The 16,419-nt window shown below is 42.6% G+C and overlaps 1 long non-coding RNA gene across 16 annotated transcripts in view; it reads left to right on the top strand.

Annotated features, from left to right (window-relative positions):
- Positions 1–210: 210 nt before the first annotated feature.
- Positions 211–16,419, top strand: part of Gm26740 — a 120,098-nt gene continuing 103,889 nt past the window's right edge. For 12 of the 16 annotated variants that reach the window (XR_003948843.1, XR_003948837.1, XR_003948838.1 and 9 more), the window contains exon 1: positions 3,770–4,180. This is a non-coding gene — a long non-coding RNA (predicted gene, 26740). Of the gene's footprint in view, positions 360–3,754; positions 4,227–16,419 lie in introns of those variants that run through there. The other 4 variants (XR_003948841.1, XR_003948847.1, XR_003948845.1 and 1 more) reach the window with 3 other exon arrangements.

Here is a 16,419-nt window from a genome sequence, read left to right as displayed (position 1 = left end):
CCTCTCCCTCACTTCCTCTTTTCTTCTCCATCTCAGACTCTTTCTTTGCCCCTCCAAGTCCCTTCTTCATCACCCCCTGGCACAGACTCACGGATTCTTTCCTGCCCCATTGCTTGCCACTCTTGCCCTCCCCTCATAGGCAGGCTCCCTTCACAGCCCCATTTCCTTCCTTCTAGTCTCTCTTGAAGACAATTACTCGCTTGTCGGGAAGGAAGATTGAGGTTTTCCCCTTAGCTCTGTGACACTAGAACCATAGACCTTGTAGAAAGTTCTGCAATCAAAAACTTTTTTGCACTTAAATTGTCTTCTGGGGCCTGAAGAGATACTCAGAGGTTGAGAGGACCTGCAACTCCTTTCAGGTACCCAGATCAGATTCCCAATGCACCTACAACAGCGCCCACCCTCAGGTTTTCTTCTCTTTTGTTTGGTTTCTCTGTGTAGCCCTGGCTGTTCTGGGACTTGCTCTGTAGATCAGGCTGGCCAAGAAACCAGAGATTCACTGCCTGTGTCGCTAGAGTGCTGGGGTTCAAAGTATGTGCCACAATGCCTGGGTAATAATAACTGTCTGTAACTGTAGCTCCAGGGAATTAGATTCAGGCTTCTGGTTGTCATGGGCACTGCACAAACATGATGTAGTCATACACAGGAAAAACACTCATGTACATCAGTCAAAAATGAAGGAAATTTTTCTTTCTGTTGCAGAACAGTCTTCTGCCGGAGAAACGTACAAATCCTTGACAGAACATGTGTGAATCAGGCCTTTTTAGTGTGCTTTTGGCTGTGAACTGTATGTTTGTTAAGGGGTGTGTGTGTGTGTGTGTGTGTGTGTGTGTGTGTGTGTGTGTGAGAGAGAGAGAGAGAGAGAGAGAGAGAGAGAGAGAGAGAGAGAGAGAGAGAGAGAAATGTGCCTGTCTGTCTGTCTGTCTGTCTGTCTGTCTGTCTGTCTATCTGTAGTGGGGTGTTGGATGTGTAAATATATAGGACAGAGATTAACTCTGGGTGAAGATTCACTGGTGCCATCCAACTGTGGGTAATTCCAGGTAAAGAACTTGGGATGCTCAGTGCTTGCCTGTGTGGGATGAGCCACAGCTAATGACAGCCTCTGTTGAGTCTGACAGACCCCCTATGTAGTCCCCACACATTGGCTTGGGGACTTCCTGCAGGGAACTCAGAGCAGCTGTCCCTCTTGCATGCTGAGGCTGATCTACCTGACTGAGGTGAGCATGTCTCTCCTATGGAAACACTCTGATGAAGCACAGTCACTCACCTTCTCTGTCCTTTGAGCTTCTTGCTAGAGTGCTCCCAGCTGTTTTCAAGTAGTTGCTTATGTGTCATTTGGTCTGTGGGTCCAGCTATTAGCTCACAAACATCCACAGCACAGTGGTGTACAGATCTACATATGAACAAATCACTTGTGAGCATACAGTAAAATACATAAATCTAAAACTTAGAAACTCTGTTGACTCTCTGAAGGCCATCATATTTCAGTATGAGCATGTTTTCCCCCACCCACGTGGAGAATACTAACAATTACATACAGTCAATTGATGACTTTGATTAGTATGACAATCAAACAATTATAACAATATTCCTTGTAATCAGTGAACTCAGTATGTGTCTCCTGCAATGTCTTGTCTTTGTTGACAGTTTTGCAAACCCAGATCTTCTACCACTTTGGCTGGGTTTTTGGTAAGTATTTAATTCTTTTTGATGTTACTGACAGTTAAACAGCTCTCTTAATTTTCTGATCATTGGTTATTAGTGTGTGGAAATACAACTGATTTTCTTGTTTGCTGATTTTTTTAAATTCTACAACTTTATAGTCGATTTATTACTCCTAATTTCACTTTGTTGGGCTCTTCAGCGTTTTCTAACTTTACTGTCACGTCATATGGGAGGAGGGACTCCTTAACTTCTTCCTTTCCAGTCTGGGAGCATTTCATTACTTTTTTTAGGCAATTACTCTAGCAAGGACTCTAGTGCCATTTCGAGTTCAGGTTGTGAGCGTGGGCATCTTCCTGGGCTCAGCCTCTCCTTGTTAATTATGTTGTTCACTGTGTTACATTATAAGTCTTGTGAGTATGTGTGTGTGTGGACAGGCTTTTCCATACTTAGTATACTGACAGACTTCATTAGAAAGTATGTAGACTTTTGACCTCCTTTTCTGCATTCCTTGAGGGATCATGAAACTATGCCCTTCATTCTCTTCAAGTGGTGCATCACATTTACTGACTTGGGTACCACTGATCCTTCCTCGCTCATGGATGTCTTAATGAGGGCAGGGGTCTCCAAGGATAAAGGATCCAGGGTCTGCACTGAGTTGTTTCTCCTTCTCTGGTTTTCTTTTCTATTGTATCTATGCTTTCTACTTTTGTAGATTATTCTCTTATCTTTACATTTTTATCTTCTCTTTTTGAGAGGTTACTTAGTCCTGGATATCTTTTTAGAGTGTACATTAATGTGGTTGACTAGAAACCTTACTTATTTGAATGTAATCATTTATTGTTTTACATTTCATTTTAACCATCCTTTCACCTGTATATGGCAGACTCACTTTCAGGGTTGGGTCTTTTGTACCCATTTCCGTTTTTCTTTGTTTTTGAACTTCTCTCAACCACGGAGGAGGGGGTGTGAGGCCTCCAGCAGCAACGGCACAGTTGCATATTCACGTTAACCTTTGCATTATGCATTCTGAAACTTTATGACTTCTACTTACAGGTAGGGTGACACTGGTACTCTTCTGTTTTCAGTAAAGAGTGAACTAGTAGAACCTGCTCTCTGAGGAAGACCTTACCGTTCTTTGAGATTCAGATCACCTGGATCCCTGACTTATGCCCTCACTGGGTTCACGGTTCCAACAAAAGTAGAATTCTGTGGCTGAAGAGACTCTTAATCATTGTCCAAAAGGATGGACGTTTTCTTGTATCTATTCATATGCCTAGCAGAAGTGTAATGCCTCCTGGAATTTGTGTTTTCCTGACTGGTCCCATGTAGTAGACCAGGCTAGCCATAATCTCTTGGAGACAGGCAGGTATCTGCCGAAGGGTAGGATAAAGTGTGCTCCACATACAGTAGTATTGATTTTCAGGATTGTCTTCCACTTCATTATTTTAAAACCTGTTTCTCTTGTTAGTCCCCATAATAGTAATGGCTCCATATTTGGCAACTGAAGCCCTCCAAAGTCCTTTCCAAGCAAGGCAACTTGTTTACAAAGGAATCACAAGAAATGACTTTTGGATTAAGACTGGAATAGGAGACTGTCCTCCTTATAAACTAGTTTTATGTGCAACATACCTAGCTTGTATTCATACATTAACCTTCTGCAGTCTAGAGCAAGGGTTCTCAACCTGTAGGTCGTGACCTCTTTGAAGTGCTTTGCATATTAGGTATTAAATTCTATCTCCTAACAGTAGAAAATTACAGTTATGAAGTAGCAATGGAATAATTTTATGCTTAAGGGTCACCACAACATGAGGAACAGCATTAAGAAGGCTGAAAAACACTGCCCTAGAGCAGAATGTGTTGTGTAGTGTGTTCATAGCCTCAAGAAGCAGGACTTGATTTGGACTCTCAGATTTGAATGTCTGAAGCTCTCAGGTTATTCTGGAAACCACACATGACTTCTGAGTGACATAAGAGATGATTGAAATTGATACTTGATAAACACAGCCCTGCCCTACTTTCTACCCTTTTCATTGGTTGCAGACAGAAGTGTTAAGCTCTGAAGTTGTTTTTGCTGAGGAACGCCTTTCTTAAGGAAACAGAGGAGACATCTTAAAGCATTACCAAAACTCTTTGCTTCTACTTTGAGCCTTAAAGTAAGATCTCAGTGTATTACAGACAAGGAAGGGCCTGGAAATCAGCTAGCCTGGCTCTTCTGCAGAGTTGCCTCTTTAGCCTTGCTTTAAGCATCTCTGTGGGACAAAGCCATCATGGAAATGTCATTTGCTGCGTTTATCTGCTTACCTCTGACTGCAGCACTCTCTTCAGAGGATGAGGGAGGATCCTCATACTCAGGAAATAAGTAACTTCCTGGGTCTAAGAAAGGGGAACTTAGAAGTTTCAAATGACCCTCCAACACTATGTAGACTGAGGAGCCTCTGACCAACTCAGCTTCTGAAAAAAATCCAAACCTGTCCCTGCAGTTTCGGCTGTGCTGTTTCCGGAGTCAAGTATTGAGGTGGGTTCTGCTGTGACAGGGCTGTTGGAAAGTCGCCCCAAATCCTGTGAGTAACCTCTCACCCAACTCCCGTTAGCAACCCTAAAGAAAACTCAGTAGATCTCTAAGTTGGACGTTTGTGCAGTTGGTACTTTCAAAAGTTCTATTTCTGATGTGTTTGTGGGATGTGTGTGTGTGTGTGTGTGTGTGTGTGTGTGTGTGTGTGTGTGTGTGTGTGTATGCAAGTGCATGCATATTCCCTGGTCATGTGTGTGTATGTGTGTGTGTGTGTGTGTGTGTGTGTATGAAAGTGCATGCATATTCCCTGGTCAAAACTCTGAGTCAACTCCATTTTACATAAGACTAAATTGGTTTGTGTGCTCACACATCTTAGTTTTTCTCTTATCAGACTGAGTGGAAGAGTTTCAGAGTCTTTGTCTGCACAGCTCTTGATATCCAGTGTGTGGATACTGGCTTTTTCAAAGATGCTCTGTAAATGTAGGGGGAAATGGGCATTAGAAAACCAACCAGGGAGCTGGCTAGCAGTCTGTCTGCAGAGGAGGTGCCTGCTTTGAAGAATGGCACTGAGAGGCTCAATACTTGAAAACCAAACCATCAGGACATGTTAGAGGATGAGGAAGTGTGTTCTAACTGGAATAGGTGTGGCCTAGTTAAGGAAGTGCATTGCTGAGGGTGGGCTTTGAAATTTCAAGAGCCAAGTCAGGTCAGTATCTCTTTCTTTCTGTGCTTGTGGATTCTGATGTAGAACTCTCAGCTACGTCTCCAGAACCATGTCTGCTGCATGCTTCCATACTCCCTGCTATATTTACAATGGATGAAACCTCTTAAATTGTAAGATAGGCCCAATTAAATCCTTTCCTTTATAAGTGTGCCATGGTTATCTAGTGTTTACACAGCAATAGGACACTTTCTAACCTGTTGTTCTTGGGGGATAACTCCCCCTTTTGTGTCTCAGGGTGCTCAGCTGGAACTTTTCCAACCCTGTCCTTTTCTTACACTTAGCTCTTAATCAGGTCTATAGGAATATGGTTTCACCAGAAAATCTCAATTAAGAAGAGGCCCCGTAGTCTCTAGTAAGAACCATGATAATAATCAACCTGAAGGTACAGTCCAAGGTTGCCCTGTGCCTGGCTCCCCATCAACAACCGAGTTACTTCTCCAGCTTGACCCCTGCAGTAGAGATAGCTTGTTTCTAGGTTCTGGTTAGCTCCACTCACTGATGCTGATACTCTAGGTGGTCATCCCAGAGCACTGGTGTCTCCAAAATGCTGGGCTCTTTGCTCCAACCACATGTTCACCTGTCCAGGGCCCTCTTCATGGACTCCAACACTGCCACACAGTGCCATGCCTCAGCTGCTCTCCATGACCCCTTCACATGTTCAAAACCAGCACCACCAGGCTGGCTCTTACACTGACTCGTTCAGGTACCAACACAAGGACCAACCTGGCCATGTCTAGAACACAGGTTCCGTAGACTGACTCTCAGGAAACACTTTCCAGATGGTCTCACATCAGCGATGCTGCTCTCTCCTGACGACTGCTAAGTTCTCAGCTCCACCTGATCAGCATCCAGTATCCCAGCAAAGCAAATGTTTCCCTAAAGCAGTTCTAGACTCTTGTTAATAACAGCAGACTCTTCAGCCTGAGCTCCCCAGAACCATTTGATGCTTTATTCAGATGGCTTAGTCGCTTCTACTTCCCTAAACAGTACAAGCCAGGCTTCCATTGTCTGCCCTGCTCTCAATATTCCTATCAACTAAGGTCCTGAAGAATGAACCAGTTACCTCTCAACAGTCAATGGCTTTTGTAGCCCAGAGGCCCAAAGTCCTTCTAGAAACCTCCCCAAAAGACTTGTCCAGCTCTGCTTCAGCAATACCCCATGCTATCTTGGTACCAATTTGTCTTAGTTAGGGTTAATGTTGCTGAATGAAACATCATGACCAAAGAGACTTGGGAAGGAAAGGGTTTATTTGGCTTCAACTTCCAAATCACTGTTTGTCTTTGAAAGAAATCAGGACAGGATTCAAAGAGGGCAGGGACCTGGAGGCAGGGGCTGATCCAGAGGCCATGAGTGGGTGCTGCTTTCTCCTCATGGCTTGCTTAGCCTGCTTTCTTATAGAAAAGAGCCACCATAATGAACTCTGCCTGCCCCCCATTGATCACTAGTTAATAAAATGTCCTACAGGTTGCCTCCAGCCTGATCTTATAGAAGCATTTTAAAACTGAGGTTCCCCCCCCACACACACACACATACAACATTAGCTTATGTCAAGTTGACATAAAACTACCAACACAAACCTTATATTTACCAACATATTTAGATATTGCTAAATTACGGGGAATGTTTGTTAGAACAATCTGTGAGCCCCTCTCACCAAGCCTCCATTGTCCATTGCTAGTAATGATATCTTAACTGGCCATTAAACTTCATTACAGTCATTTTTAAATGTGCTTATTCTGAAATATTCAACTTTATTGTGATGTGTTCTGTAGGAATTTCTCTGTGTTTAATAATATTCAGGCTATACTATTCTTTTCAGAAATTTATTAGAAAACTAGAAGAAGGCAATTAGGAGCACTTGCTGTTCTTGGAGAAGACCTGGGTTCAGTTTCCTGTACTCCCAACCCTTCCAGGCAATCCATGCTGACTTCTGGTCTCTGCAACCATCAGATGCACATGCCATACTCACACATAACCAGAATTAAAACACTCATACACATTGAAAGTAAAAATTAGTCAATCTTTTAACAATTCATTAGCACAGTGATTATACATCATAGTGGTTTTCACTCTGATGTTTTCATATATGTGAACATGAGATATTTTGATTGCATAAGCCCTTCAATCAGCTCTCACACCTGCTGACCACATCCTCTGCCTCTTTCCTCTTCCCAGTGACTCGCCCTCTACTCTCATGGTTGTTTTTAAAATTCCTGTGACGCAATGGCTTCAATTGGGGTTATTTACAGAATCATGAGTGAAGAGTAATTTGAAAAAAGAAAAAGCAAAACAAAACAAAACAAAACAAAAACAAACCAAACCAACCAACCAACCAAACAAAAAACATTGGGCTCCTTACCAGTGACAACTGCAGTGACACAATGTCTCACCAGGTTCTGGACCACTAACTAACTAATTAATTAATTAATTAATGCAGATAGATTCTCATGAATTGAAGAGCCTCAAAAGCCCCACTGGATCTGTGAAGAGATAATTGACAGGTCTGCTTTTGTACAAGGATCATGCAAGATCTCAGGGCTGCTGAGAGTTCAACAGAGCACCAGCGAGGTCATGATTTCTCCATGCATTTCATATCATCTCACCCTTCCTGATCTTACATCTTTATTCCCTATTTATCACAGAAGGACTTTTAGTCACCTTTACCAAGTGCTGATGTATAAAAGCTATCAAGAAGCAGAATATGGGATTGGTGCAGATTTAAAGCCAGCCTGGGGTACATAATGTGATCCTCCCACTCAGTAAGTCATAGCAATTGAAAAGAATTTAAAAGGCAGCATGTGTAGCAGTGTGTGTGTGTGTGTGTGTGTGTGTGTGTGTGTGTCCTGCTGAATAATGGGAAGGGAAGGAAGAGCTGAGTCAGCAGGGAAAGCAGGAGAGGTTGTGGATCTGCAGGTTGGGGAGGGTTAGGCACATGTAGAGTAGACTAGGAAGCAAGCCCACTATAACGCCCTGCTTTCCTCTAGATCCTGCATATTCTACAGGAGTGGTTTTTTCCTCTGTGTTTTCTCTCTGTAGCCAGGGAGGGGAAAGGGTAGGGCTGGCTGTTGCCCAGAAGCATGCTAGAAACAGATCTGTGGCGTGGGGGAAAGGGCTCTAATTGGGGCCACTATGGCCAAGCAGGAATCAGGCTCCACCTTGCTGGTCCCTCTGTCCAGGCTCCAGTGTCAGATCACTTCTACTCACCATCAGGCATCCACAGAAGCAGCGCAGTAAAACAACTGAGTGGAGCAGCAGAGCCTGGGTGCAAAGATTGCACTTGGAGCCTCCAGCCTTGGTCATGGATCTGTTGCTCAGCCTCCACTGTTACCTGAGCTGACTTGAGCTGCCAAAAAAATCAAGGCTCAAATAGCTCTGACTCAAATAGCTCTGACTCAAAATAAAACTTGCTGCTCCTTCAGAGTTTCTGGCTTGTCCCACAACAGACTCTGCCTCCACACTCCCTACTTCTGCCTAGACTCTCCTCAATTCTGCCCCAACTGACGTCTCTTGCCTTTCAGTTTGTTTTTCTAACTCTAGCCAAGGCCACTGCAGTTGATGTGTCTCTGGTCTCCATTCAGTGAGACCTTTTGTCTTTTCTTCCCATACTGCCAGGGTGAATTCTCTTCACTCATGCTCAGCGCTAGGGAAGAACAAACACATAAGGAATCCTGAGAGGCAGAGAAGAGTATGTCAGCTCTGCAAGCCCCGTGCTTCACCTACCAGCAGCGCAGAGGAGAGAAGGCAGGATGTGTGGATTCGTCCTCCGCATCCTGTCTTCCAGCTTCAGAAGAAACGCAGCTTAAAGGCAGTGAAATGATACACCTAGTGTTTGTTGCCTCTGTGTTCCCTGAGAGGTACCCTTGCCTCTCCAGCTGCATGCAACTCTAGAGAAAGGAGAGTTTCGGTTGTTTTTTGCATGTTCCCACACTCCTGAGCAAAAACACCACACACCATATAAACACAATCATCTCCTGTGTCCTTTGAATTTGCTGCTAGAGTTGTCCTGATTGTTTCTGAGTGATTGCTTGAGTGCCATTCGGTCTTCCAGTCTAACTGTTATTTGTGACTCTGATATAGTAGATTTGTCTTCCCCCTTTGGATACAATTTTGTGCCATGTAATATATGCTCACACGATAAAGTCTTCCAAAGAGGGTTAATTTAAATAGATTATCTGAAAACAGGAAACCGCCTGAGTTTTGTTCTGCTTTCCATTCATAAGACATTAACAAATGTCACAAAACTGTTATTATAAGTTGAACCTTATACAACCTTCACCTAACATAAATCTCATATATATGTTGTCACCAGATGATTTAAATTACATGTTAAATGCAGGTGCCTGCCAAGACCAGACAGTCCTCTGCACTTGGAGTTACTACCTGTGGTGTTGCTAGCCCACTTGTGTGTGCTGGCAACTAATGGAATCCCGGTCCTCTGCAAGAGCAGTCAGTGTCCTTAAATGCTGAGTCATCTCTCCAGCCACTAAGTTACCAGGCGAAATGAATTCACTAACTAAATTAAGAAATTATTCATCAGGATGGCTATTCTAACTGTGTAGAGAAGAACTAAGTTTATGTCCTAAGTCTTTGGAGTTTTCTATTAGACTGTTTGTAGACTTGTATGTGATTAATTTTGCTGTGTGATTTTTTTTTTAATTTCAAGTTTGTTGTTAATTTTGTTTTGTTATCCTTTTTGTTAAACTTCAAATTATCACTTTTTCCACACATCTCTCAAATCCAGTACTATATAATATTAATTATATGCTTTCCTTACTAATACAGACACACACACACTTGATAATATTTTCCAGCTCCCTTCATAGTTGTATACTCTTAAAATACATTGAAGTGCTCCCTAGAGTATCAGAATGTTAGTGTTTCTTTATATGGGAATAGGGCCCTGGAATTATGATTATGAGATATGAAAGTGTAATCAAAAACCAGGGTGGGAGACAAATCTGTCATGGCACAAGTCCTTTTAAGAGAGAGAAAAACAGCACACACGTATCTTAAAACAACCAAGACATGAATCTGAGAAAGGTAGCTATAAACTGAGACACGCCAGGGATTACTTGCTACCACTACAGCAGAGGCAGAGGCAGCAAGTATTTCTCCCATGCCTTATCAGAGCATCTTTCCTCATCTCTGTTGATTAATTTTGGTTGGAAGTTTATTTTGTTAGGATGGCTTCACCAGCTTGCTTCTTCGATCCATTTGCTGAGAATATCTTTGTCCAACACTTTATTCCGAGGTAATGTCTAGCTTGAATATTGAGGTATACAGCCGTAGAATGTTTTCACATCCATTCTGTTAGCCTGTGTCTTTTTATTGGGGAATTTAGTCCATTGATATTTAGAGATAGTAATGACCAATGATTGCTAATTCCTGCTATTTTGTTGGTGGTGGTAGTGTGTATGTGTGTGTGTGTGTGTGTGTGTGTGTGTGTGTCTTTCCTATCTGTTGGTTTCCCTGAGTGAGATTATTTATATCCTATATATTCATGGGTGTACTTAGGGTGTACTCCTGGTCGTGGAGGGTTTATTTGTAATATCTTCTGTACCTCTGGTGTCTGGATAAATATTGTTTAAAGTTGACTTAGTCATGGGATAGTTTGTATTCTTCATCTATGGTGACTGAAAGTTTTGGTGGGTATAGTATGTGGTTGTATCTATGGCCTCTTAGGGTTTGCAGCACTAAAATGACACACCTAGTGTTTGTGGTATCTGAGTCACCCCAGGGTCCTCTCACCACAAACTGTCTTGGAAACTACCTACTAGGGAATCAAAAAAAAAAAAAAAAAAAAAAAAAAACGTGACCCCTCACATGTTTAGTTAAGTTCTGGTGTGTGATTTGATTATTCTCTTTGGTTTTTTTCCTCCAGTGAAACAACTATTAAACACAGCCATCCCTATGTCCTTTGAGTCTCCTGCTAGAGTTCCCATAAGAGTTTTCAGGAAATTGCTGGTGTGCCATTTGGTCTTCAGGTACAGCTGTGACCTGGTTGTCTTCCTCTTTTGGATACAATTTTGTGCTATGCATGTTTACGTGGTAAAATCTCCAGAGAGAGTTAATGTAAGTTGACTATATGAAAACAAAAGACTATTTGAGCTTTCTTCTGCTTTCAATTCATGAGACATTTTCAAATGTCACAAATTGGATACTATAAATTTTATCTTATACAAACTTGACCAAACACAATCTCATACAAATACATAATGTTACCAGCTGATTAACTTGTGTCTTACAGGCAGAGGTGCCCATCAAGTAGAGAGGGCCCTCTGCAGCCGTCATTACCTGTGGTTGTGAGCCACCTGTGGATGCTGGGAATTAATTGAATTCCAGATCTCTGCTAGAGTAGCCAGATTCTTCAGCTACTGCAGGCCAGACACCACAGACTCTTAGCACTAATAGCTTGGTTAGGTCTTTGCTTCCCTCTGAAACCTGACAAGCCAGGCCTCTATCATCTGCACTGCTCTCAGTATTCTTCTCTTCCAAGCTATTACAGAGTAGCTCAGTGAGCTTTCAAAACTCAGTGACTTTTCTAGGCCATGTTTTAAGGTTTTTCCCGAATACATTGTCCTCTGAATACAAGTCCTTCCCACAACACATGGTGAGGCCTGTGGCAGCAATTCTCTATAATCCTGTACCAGTTTCTGCCCTAGTTAAGGTTACTATTGCTATGAAGATACACCATGAGCAAAACCAATTTGTGATGAAAAGGCTTATTTGGCTTAGAGTTGTACATCTAATTCTATCACTGAAGGTCAGGACCCTTAGCAGAAACGTTATCAGAGGCCATGGAGGGGGTACCACTTAATGGTTGCATCCTATGGCTTGCTCAGTCTACCTTCTTACTGAATCAAGGACCACCATCCCAAGGGTGGCCCCACCCATAATAGATAGGACTCTCCCAAATAAATCATTAACTTAGTTAATGCCATGTAGAAATGCCTATAGTCCAGTGTCATAGAGGCCCCCTACATTCTGACAATTCCATCATATGTGAAGTTGACATCTAAGTAGCCTGCACACTCTCTGAGCTACTTGCAGTCAGTTTCAGGTTGCAAGTGTCCAGAGTACCTCTTTGGTGTTGATCTGGGAAAACTATCTGTGCATTCCTCTGCAGTGAAGCTGAGTTCCAGCTCCATGATCCAGGACTCTTCATCTCTTAGGATTCCCAGAAAAGGAGGCATGGTTTGTGAGTAATGGTGGAGAGACTGGGTCTGACACCCTAATGGGCACTTTCAGGCTCAGTGTTATGTCTCAAGTAGGACTACCTCTGTCTCTTGGCCACAATGCCTTCTAATTCACTCTAGGAGTTTTCTCAAAACCTGGCTAGATCAGATGTTCAGCCTTTCCCAAAGAAAACACATATTTCCTTTGTAACATAATTTTCCTTTAGGAGCCATTCTCACACTGAGAGCACGGTCTTGCTGAGGGCATATCAGCTGTATCCTCAGTGACACCTCTCTGATCAAGATTCAGGCAAGGATTCTGTGATCCTAGTAGCTAAGCCTTCATGGCTGTGTGACAGGACCCTCAGGTTGGAGAGACCTGCCCTGTGTACACAAGCAGAGCTTCCCACTGAACCCTGCTCAAACTCTGGCTCCTTTGCTACCACCTCCCCTCTGCTTGACACTTCTCTCTGGTTGGTCGGCCTCCCACCCTCTGACCTCCCTTTTTGTTCTCCTCCCCCTCTCCCCCTCAGCCTGCAGATCCTCTCAAATGCTCCTTCTGCTGCCTAGGTGTTGGCTCTCCCTCACCTTTGCTGCAGAAAATGGAACTTGAACATTAGGGAAATATCAGAAGTGGACGGCTGTCCCTCAAAACAACCCCTTATGCTACAGAAGCTTTTCCTCTGAGCTAAGTGGTCCCAAGAGACTTTACTCTCAGTCCTTGTTATCAATGGGCTCCTCTCAAGGTTCTGCATGAGCTCTGTACCTGACACACCTTTGTGTCCAGCAAGGGCGCACTTTGATGAAAACGAATTGTGGTATATGTTCTTTGCGTTTCCTATTACAGTGCTGAGCTTTGCTTCTGTTGGCCTCTCTGTTGGGACGGGAGGGGGTCCTCAGACTCAGAAGCCCAGGGACCACACAGCTCTGAGAGGAAAAGGTACCCCAATGGGAAAGTATCCTGAGACATGAGAGCCCAGGAACCACACAGCTCCCACAGGAAGCCTCCTCAGGAGAACCATTGCAGCTCCCAGGGGAGGGTATTCCCCCTCTGAGCTGAAGAGCTCAGTGAAGTGGAAACGTAAGGCTTCTTCGGAGAGTCAGTTGTATTAGATGGTGTTTTTTTTTTTTTTTTTTTTTTTTTTTTTTTTTTAGAAGAACAGCAAGTTTTTTTTTTTTATTAGATATTTTCTGTACTGGGGCATATAAAGTTTGCTAGACCAAGGGGCCTCACTTTCCAATGATGGCTGACTAGGCCATCTTCTGCTACATATGGAACTAGAGACACGAGTTCTGGAGGTACTGGTTAGTTCATATTGTTGTTCCACCTATAGGGTTGCAGACCCCTTTGCCTCTTGGGTACTTTCTCTAGCTCGTACCTGGTATATACTGGATATTAGCCCTCTATTAGATGTAGGGTTGGTAAAGATCTTTTACCAATGTGTTGGTTGCCATTTTGTCCTATTGACAGTATCCTTTGCCTTACAGAAGCTTTGCAATTTTATGAGGTCCCATTTGTCAATTATTGATCTTAGGGCATAAGCCATTGGTGTCCTGGTCAAGCTGACTGACAGTTCAACCATCACCATTTATTGAAAATGCTGTCTTTTTTCCACTGGATGGTTTTGGCTCCTTTGTCAAAGACCAAGTGACCATAGATGTGTGGGTTCATTTCTGGGTCTTCAATTCTGTTCCATTGTTCTACCTGTATTACAGAGCAATAGTGATATAAACTGTACAGCATATACCACTATTGCTCTGTAATACAGCTTTAGGTCAGAGATGGTGATTTCCCCCAGATGTTCTTTTATTGTTGAGAATAGTTTACTCTATCTTGGGTTTTTTTGTTATTCCAAATGAATTTGAGAATTGCTCTTTCTAACTCTACAAAGAATTGAGCTGGAATTTTGATGGGGATTATATTGAATCTGTAGATTGCTTTTGGCAAGATGGCCATTTTTACTACACTAATCCTGCCAATCCATGAGCATGGGAGATCTTTCCATCTTCTGAGATCTTCTTTAATTGCTTTCTTCAGAGACTTTAAGTTCTTGTCATACAGATTTTTCATTTACTTGGTTAAAGTCACATGCATCAAGGTATTTTATATTATTTCTAACTATTGTGAAGGGTGCCATTTCACTAATTTCTTTCTCAGCCCATTTATCCTATGAGTAGAGGAAGGCTACTGATTTGTTTGAGTTAATTGTATATCCAGCCACTTTGCTGAATTTTGTTTATCAGGTTCATGAATTCTCTGGTGGGATTTTTGGGGTCACTTAAGTATACTATCTTATCATCTCCAAATGGTGATAATTCGACTTCTTCCTTTCCAATTTGCATCCCCTTGACCGCCTTTTGTTATCTAATTGCTCTTTCTAGGACTTCAAACACTATAGTGAATAGTTAAGGAGAGAGAGAACAGCCTTGTCTAGTTCCTGATTTTAGTGGGATTGCTTCAAGTTTCTCTCCATTTAGTTTGATGTTGGCTACTGGTTTGCTGTATATTGCTTTTACTATGTTTAGGGCCATGAATTCCTGTTCTTTCCAAGACTTTTACCATGAAGGGGTGTTGGATTTTGTCAGAGGCTTTCTCAGCATCTAATGAGATGATCATGTGGTTATATGCTTTGAGTTTGTTTACATAGTAGATTATGTTGATGGATTTCCCTATATTGAACCATCCCTGAATCCCTGAGGTGAATGCTACTTGATTGTATTAAAGATCAGCCTTAGTCTGTGGTGATCTGATAGGATGCATGGGATTGTTTCAATCTTCTTGTATCTGTTGAGGCCTGTTTTGTGACCAATTATATGGTCAATTTTGAGGAAGGTACCATAAGGTGCTGTAAAGAAGGTATGTTCTTTTCTTTTAGAATGAATTGTTCTATAGATACCTCCTAAAACCGTTTGCTCCATATATTCTGTTAATATTTCTCTGTTTATGAACTTTTTAATTTTTTTAAATTTTATTAGATATTTTCTTCATTGACATTTCAAATGCTATCCCAAAAGCCCCCTATACCCTCACCCCGCCCTTCTCCCCAATCCACCCACTCCTGCTTCCTGGCCCTGGCATTCCCCTATACTGGGGCATATGATCTTCACAAGACCAAGGGCCTCTCCTCCCATTGATGGTTGATTAGGCCATCCTCCGCTAAATACAACTCCTCACTCCTCAGGACGCCATGGGCACTGTGTCTTGAGCTAGTCTGTATTGAAACTCACCAGTTCAACTACTCTGGCTGAGGAGGAAGCCCCAGAGATGCACTTGTCTCTCGCTCTCCTCTACACTGGCATGACAAGCATGTGCCACCACAAGTGTGCATGGGCTCTGAGGAGGGAACTAAGGTCTTCATGCTTCTGATGAACGAGCACTATGAGTGAGCTGTCTCCTTGTCCCTTATTCCTCACTAAAATGTTTATAACCTTTTTGTCTGCTGAAAGGAACATGTCTATGCCTATGCCAAATCCTATGTAGTTCCTAGCATGACAGAGGCATCTAGTCTACAACGGTTACTATCATCTGTGGTCCTCTGGGTCCCTAGAGGCAACACCATTTGAGGATTTTTCTTTTCTTAGTCTGTTACTCAAGTTTCTTACCCAAGCTACTAATATACTTAGTTTTCTTTCCCACACCATAATTCTTAATACACTATAATTTTATAGGCATCCTACATATAAATGATGTGTGATCTGGGGTTTGCTCACTTCGCTTCCTGCTGTATTACTTATTTTTCCTAACCCACTCCCCTGAGAGTCTGATGGAAGGCTCCCTTGTTCCTAATACCTTTGTCAGAGCTCACCCTTAACACTGTGAGGTTTCACTGCTCAGGTATGAGCATCATGGATAGTCCTGGGCTGACATGTATCTGTGTGGAAAGTGAAGTGTCATGTCACCCTAACTCTACTTGACACTCAGAAGGCAGCCAACTTCTTCTTGTAAAATGGAGTCACACAGAGCAAGCCCCTGGTTTTTTTTGTTGTTTTTTTTTTGTTTGTTTGTTTTTGAAAATGAGAAATTAAATTTTTTTAAGTGAATCTTTTTTTTATTAGGTATTTTCCTCGTTTACATTTTCAATGCTATCCCAAAGGTCCCCCATACCCACCCCCCCAATGCCCTACCCACCCACTCCCCCTTTTTGGCCCTGGTGTTCCCCTGTACTGGGGCATATAAAGTTTGCAAGTCCAATGGGCCTCTCTTTGCAGTGATGGCCGACTAGGCCATCTTTTGATACATATGCAGCTAAAGACAAGAGCTCCCGGGTACTGGTTAGTTCATATTGTTGTTCCACCTATAGGGTTGCAGTGCCCTTTAGCTCCTTGGGTAATTTCTCTAGCTC

Source organism: Mus musculus, chromosome 10, assembly GCF_000001635.26.
Source record: "Mus musculus strain C57BL/6J chromosome 10, GRCm38.p6 C57BL/6J".
Lineage (NCBI taxonomy): Eukaryota > Metazoa > Chordata > Mammalia > Rodentia > Muridae > Mus > Mus musculus.
Note: the sequence above shows the minus strand (reverse complement) of the source record. Positions and strands in the feature narration are given on the sequence as shown.